The sequence below is a fragment of the Cebus imitator genome, unplaced genomic scaffold (assembly GCF_001604975.1).
Source record: "Cebus imitator isolate Cc_AM_T3 unplaced genomic scaffold, Cebus_imitator-1.0 Scaffold257, whole genome shotgun sequence".
NCBI lineage: Eukaryota > Metazoa > Chordata > Mammalia > Primates > Cebidae > Cebus > Cebus imitator.
The window spans coordinates 2,571,546-2,578,260 of NW_016107572.1; the positions used below are offsets into that span (position 1 = coordinate 2,571,546).

General features: G+C 48.4%; 1 non-coding gene and 1 pseudogene across 1 annotated transcript; both read left to right on the forward strand.

Annotated features, from left to right (window-relative positions):
• The first annotated feature begins 58 nt into the window (after positions 1 to 58).
• On the forward strand, positions 59 to 341 carry LOC108283215 (annotated as a pseudogene).
• A 234-nt stretch (positions 342 to 575) lies between these two features.
• LOC119467070 lies at positions 576 to 715 on the forward strand. The gene has a single exon (XR_005195594.1). It is a non-coding gene; the product is annotated as a U4 spliceosomal RNA (small nuclear RNA).
• The last annotated feature ends 6,000 nt before the right edge of the window (positions 716 to 6,715 follow it).

Here is a 6,715-nt window from a genome sequence, read left to right on the forward strand (position 1 = left end):
GAGAGTGAGCTTCTTTTTCAAGGAGGTTGGATTTTAAAATATGTAAAAATAGGCGGGAGCGTAGAGTAGGCCGTGCATTCCATTCCAAGGCCTCTGTGTGCCCGTGGAGTAGCCATCATGAGCAAACTCACCCTCCCGAGTTGAAAAAATTTATGGACAAGAAGTTATCATTGAAATTAAATGGTGGCAGACATGTCTAAGGAATATTGCGGGGATTTGATTCCTTTATGAATCTTGTGATTGATGAATGTGTGGAGATGGCGACTAGCGGACAACAGAACAATATTGGAATGGTGGTAATACGAGGAAATAGTATCATCCTGTTAGAAGCCTTGGAATGAGTATAAATAATGGCTGTTCAGCGGAGAAACCCATGTCCTCTCTCTCATAAGGCGGAAAGTAGCATGGTGGTTGCCCGGCCTGGGGGAGGGGCGTGGGGAGTTATTGTTTCATGGGTACAGAGTTTCAACTTTGCAAGATGAAGAGAGCTCTGTGGATGGATGGTGGTGACGGTTGCACAACAGTGTGGCTGTAGTTAACGCCACCGAGGTCTACTCTTAAACATGGTTAATATGAGCTTTGTGCAGCGGAGCATCGCAGCCAATGAGGTTTATCTGAGGCTCAATTATTGCTAATTGAAAACTTTTCCCAATACCCCACCATGATGACTTGAAATATAGTCGGCATTGGCAATTTTTGACAGTCTCTACGTAGACTAAATTTAAAAAGAAAAAAACACATGGTTAATATGGTAAATTAGATTAAGCGTATCTGCCATAATAAAAAAAAAATTGAAAGAGAAAGGAGAAAAGAAAAGAGTACCAGTGGCCAGACTGGCTTCTACAGAAAAGGAAACTAATCCCTGAGGCAGGAGGGAAGAGAGGGATACGGAGAGAGAAGCTGGGAATTTGCATGGAATCAGGAGGTTAAGCACATCCAATCCTTGGCTGTTTCAGGGAAGGAAAAGGTAAGGGTGTTTGCTAAAATGCAAGGAATGTGGGGGCCAGATGGGGTGGGGTGAGGATAGGGGAGCGCGCTCACCCATGCCTCTCTTGGGGCTCCTCTGAGTCAGGGATGCACACAAAATTATGTCTGGAAACCAAAAACAACTTAAAACCATTTAAATCTTAGCTAAAGTCCCTTTCCCCTTCTGAAAGAAAAGTCAAAGAGGCAGTTACGTTCATGATGGCCAGCCTTCTCTCCGTCTCTGGATCTCACACGGAGCAGCTCTCCCAGCTCCACCTCATTCCTGCTTCCTGTTCCTGGAAGCCTCTCTCCCAGCTCTGCCCCTGCAAACCCTGCCCAGAGCCTGTGGGAGGGGAGGAATAGGCTGAGGCAGGCAGGGCTTAGTGCCACAGAGACCCTCAGGGCCAGGAAAGGACTTGGTGTTTGTCTGGGGCCAGGGAGTCCAGAGGGTGACCTTGGTACAGGCCTCTGAAGCCTGAGAGAGGGGAAGGGGCAGGAGGGCAAGAAGGGACAGACTCAAGACGATGCTGGGTCTCAGCATGGAGGAGGCTCCGAGGAGGATGGGCTGGATTTGAACAGGCAGACCTGAGGAGGGTGTGAGGACAGGCGTGTGCCATGGACTGAATGTTTGTGACCCTCTACAGTTTGTTTGTTTGTTTGTTTGTTGTGTTTTGTTTGAGATAGAGTTTTACTCTTGTCATCCAGGCTGGGATGTAATGGTGTAATCTTGACTCACTGCAACCTCCACCTCCAGGGTTCAAGCGATTCTCCTGCCTCAGCCTCCCGAGTAGCTGGGATTACAGGAGCCCACCACCACTCCCAGCTAAGTTTTGTATTTTTAGTAGAGATGGGGTTTCACCATATTGGCCAGGCCAGTCCTCACCTCAGGTGAACCACCCGCCTCAGCCTCCCAAAGTACTGGGATTACAGACGTGAGCCCCAGGCCCGGCCTCCCTCTAAAGTTCACATGTTGAAATCCTCACCTGCAACGTGATGGTGTTTAGGAGGTGGGGCCTTTGGGAGGTGATGAGGTCATGAATGTAGAGCCCTCATGAATGGAATTAGTGTCCTTTTGAGGAGAAACATAAGACAGATTATTTTTCTCTTGATTATGTAAGGATACAAGAAGAAGACAGCCATCTGCAAACAAGGGGGAGACCCCGCAGCAGACAAAGAATCTGCCGGCACCTTGAGCTTGGGTTTCCCAGACTCCAGAACTGTGAGAAATAAATTGTTGTTTAAGCCACCCGGTCTGTGGTGTTCTGTTCTATCAGCCCCAGCTAACTAAGATAGCAGAGAAAGGCAGAGGGAGCTATGCAAGCAAAAGTCTGAAGGGAAAAAAGTGGAGGCATTGTAGGGCCCTGCAACCTCCCTTTGTGGCCAGAACATAGGGAGCTGGTGGGAAGGGAGGGAAGAGAGGAAGGCTCACGTCATCAAAAAGGCTTTGAATCCTGGCTAAGTGATGTGGACCCACTCTACGGGCAAAGGCATCCTCTGATTCATTTTAGGGCATGCAAGATCATCAAACCTGAGTTTTAGAAAGGTAACTGTGTTGATAGTGGGGCAGGGACTGTAGGCAGGAAGGGAGGTAGGAGGAGTCAGGGTGATTCAGATAAGCCGCAGTGATTCCTGGCCCAGGGTAGAGGCAGAGGCGTATTTATCAGATATTGATTGCCCACCTGATCTCAGTCAATTTCCTTGGGGATCTCAATGCACTCATTCACATTAAAGTGTAAATAACAAGACCTGGCTTTTACCTCCCCCGGACCATTTATATTTTACCAGAAAAGAGTCTGGTGGTAGAAAGACTGGAGCTTGAAGCTTTCTGACTGTGCTACTAATATGGTTTGGATGTGTGTCTCTGCCCAAATCTCATGTTAAATTGTAATCTTCAGTGTTGGAGGTGGGACCTGGTGGGAGGTGGTTGGATCACGTGGGTGGATTTCTCATGAATGGTTTAGCACCATCTCCTTGGTGCTATCCTCGTGATAGTGAGTGAGTGAGTTATTGCAAGATCTGGTTGTTCAAAAGTGTGCAGCACCTGCCAGGCGCAGTGGCTCACACCTGTAATCCCAGCATTTTGGGAGGCCAAGGCAGGCGAATCACAAGGTCAGCAGTTCGAGACAAGCCTGGCCAACATAATGAAAACCCATCTCTACTAAAAATACAAAAATTAGCCAGATGTGGTTATGGGCACCTATAGTCCCAGCTACTTGGGAGGCTGAGGTAGGAGAATTGAACCCAGGAGACAGAGGTTGCAGTGAGCTGAGACTACGCCATTGCACTCCAGCCTAGGTGACAGAGGGAGACTCCGTCTCAAAAAAAAAAAAAAATGTGTCGCACCCTCCTCTCTCTCTTTCTTCCCCCTGCTCCTGTCATGTAGGATGCTGCTCTGGCTTTGACTTCTGCCATGAGTAAAAGCTCCCTGAGGCCTCCCCAGAAACAGACGCTGCCATGCTTCCTGCACACCCTGCGGAGCCATGGGCCAATCAAACCTCTTTTCTTTACAACAGTGTGAGAATATTTCTCACAGGTATTTCTTTGTAACAGTGTGAGAATGCAGTAATACAGCTATCAACAGACCAGGTGACCTCGGTCAGATTATCTTCTATGAACTTCAGACTCATCTATAAAATGGGAAACAATGGCACTAACATCGAGATTGTTGTGAAAGCTAAATGAGGTAATGTCAATGAAGAGAGCCCTGTGAGTCATCAAGAGCAATGCTGGCTTTTTAATGAAACTGAATGAATGAAGTATTCATGGTAGAAGTTTCAGGCATGAGCAGCGAAGCCGAGGCTGGTGATGTTTTAGTCATGGTAGGATCCCGCCTTCAGGCAGCTGCCCCCACATGAAGCTTAGGGGCTTCAGGAGAATAGACACAGGAGCTTACGCACCAAGGAACAGTAATAACTGCAACTGCTGGCCGGGCGCGGTGGCTCACGCCTGTAATCCCAGCACTTTGGGAGGCCGAGGCGGGTGGGTCACGAGGTCAAGAGATCAAGACCATCCTGGTCAACATAGTGAAACCCCGTCTCTACTAAAAATACAAAAAATTAGCTGGGCATGGTGGTGCGTGCCTGTAATCCCAGCTACTCAGGAGGCTGAGGCAGGAGAATTGCCTGAACCCAGGAGACGGAGGTTGCGGTGAGCCGAGATCGCGCCATTGCACTCTAGCCTGGGCAACAAGAGCGAAACTCCGTCTCAAAAAAAAAAAAAAAACTGCAACTGCTACAATGCCACACTTGACATATTCAAGCCTTGGAGAAAAGCTCTAAGTACAGTAGATTCTTGGTATTTGGGAAGTTATATTGTATAAAGTCTCTGGGAACCCTGAATTAGCAAATACTGTCCAATTGTTCCTAGCGGAAATACAGAATTATGTTCTTGCAAGCTGTGGTCACAATGTTTTTTTTATCAATTTTTAAAATCAGTTTGTAGCTGGGCACCATGGCTCACACCTGTAATCCCAGCACTTTGGGAGGCCGAGGCAGGCAGATCACTTAAGTTCAGGAGTTCGAGACCAGCCTGGCCAACACAGCAAAACCCTGTCTCTACTAAAAAATACAAAAATTACCCAGGTATGATGGCACATGCTTGTAATCCCAGCTACTTGGGTGGCTAAGGCACGAGAATCAGTTGAACCCGGGAGGCAAAGGTTGCAGTGAGCCAAGATCGTGCCACTGCATTCTAGCCTGGGCGGCAGAGTGAGACTCTGTCTCAAAAAAATAAAATAAGATAAAAATAAATAAATAAATAAATGAAATAAATTTATAACCTTGTATGATATGTGTTTCTGTTTAAAGACACCTCACTGAGGCATGGTGGTACTTCAAGAGGCCAAGGGGAGGCAGAAGGATCCCTTGAGCTCAGGAGTTTAAGACCAGCCTGGGCAACACAGAAAGACCTCATCTCTGCTATATATATATATGCCGCCAGGCATGGTGGTGAGCACTTGTGGTCCTAGCTACTGAAGAGGTTGAAGTGGGACGATCTCTTGAGCCTGACAGGTCAAGGCTGCAGTGAGAAGTGATGGCACCACCTCGCTCCAGCCTAGGTGACCAGAGTGAGACTCTCTCTCAAAAAAAAAAAAAAAAATAGGCCGGGCGTGGTGGCTCAAGCCTGTAATCCCAGCACTTTGGGAGGCCAAGGCGGGTGGATCACGAGGTCAAGAGATCGAGACCATCCTGGTCAACACGGTGAAACCCCGTCTCTACTAAAAATACAAAAATTAGCTGGGCATGGTGGCGCGTGCCTGTAATCCCAGCTACTCAGGAGGCTGAGGCAGGAGAATTGCCTGAACCCAGGAGGCGGAGGTTGCGGTGAGCCGAGATCGCGCCATTGCACTCCAGCCTGGGTAACAAGAGCGAAACTCCGTCTCAAAAATAAAATAAAATAAAATAAATAAATAAATAAATAAAAGGCGTTACATTTAATATTTGTTGTTGTTCATTAACATTGAACTCAGAGCCAACAGCACTGTAACTCATAACCGCACAAAGCTTATCTGACACATATTTTCTCCATCAGGCACATCACAGCCTCCTTGCACTAAGGAACGCCAGACAGCACTTCAGCGCTATGCGTGGTGGCAATTTTGAACCGTAAAATCACCAACAAAAAACAAGGATATGCAAAAATACCATGGCACTAAACAGACCAAGAAAAAGACCCTTGCTTACAGATGAGAACTGAAGTGAGAAGCCAACGTGTCAGCTTATTTGACTCAAATTTTTTTGACATTCTGTACAGCTGCCAGCAATCACAGCTCCTCGAGTACTGATTTGGGGGTTACCAATACGATTTAGCAGGTACACTCATTTGCAAATATGGAAGCCACAAATAACAGGGACCAATTGTGTTGCTCTCACAATTCTACAGAACAAGAAACAGGCTGCTCAAGGTAAACATCTTGCACCTAGCCAGCAAATGGGAGAGCCAGGATTCAAACCCCGTAGTCGGACCACGCCCAGGATTTTAGCACCATTTCACACTATTGCTTCTCATTTTACAAATAACACCCTGAGGCCCAGAGAGGTTGCTGAATCACCTAAGGCTACACAGTTGTTGGGGGCAGTGTGGGGGCTGATCCCAAGTCCTGGATCCACGGATGGTTTTTTTGGTCACAAAGGGAGCCTCCCTTTCATGGAGTGCCTGACCTGCCTGTGTTGTGCTATCTTGCTTCTCATAATCTTTCTCTCCCACTCCACCCAGGGACCCTGGGAACAGGATGGGGACTGGGGAGCTGGGGTCGGATGAGTCATCCTGAGAGATGGAATCTGACTTCTTACGTAGCTCAGGCAGACATCTGGGTGGGTGAGTGCAGGTTGGGCCACCAGGGGGCGCCCCCACCCTCCCCACACCCCATATCCGGCAGCTCCCAGCACTCACAGGGCGCGCCAGAGTGGTCCATGAAAAGGCAAAACAACAATGGGGTAATTGATGCAAATGCACCATGAAAGACAAATTGTTCAGATGAAGCGCATTCCAGGCTCCTGCCAAACGCCCAGGGTGTGTGGAATTTCAAGGAAAAACTGAGTAGATTTGGGCAGTCTGGCTGGGCCGCCGTGCCCCCTGACCCGGCTTCCAGCCTGAGCCACACCTCCCTTCCCTGGAATGTTGCAGGCTTGGCCTGGGCTCCCAGGGGCCGACCCTGGCATGGGGGTGGGGAGGCAGTGGGAAGGGACAGAACAGGTGGAGTGATGAGAGGACCCTGACCTTCACTGCAAACAGGACCCTGGCACCCACG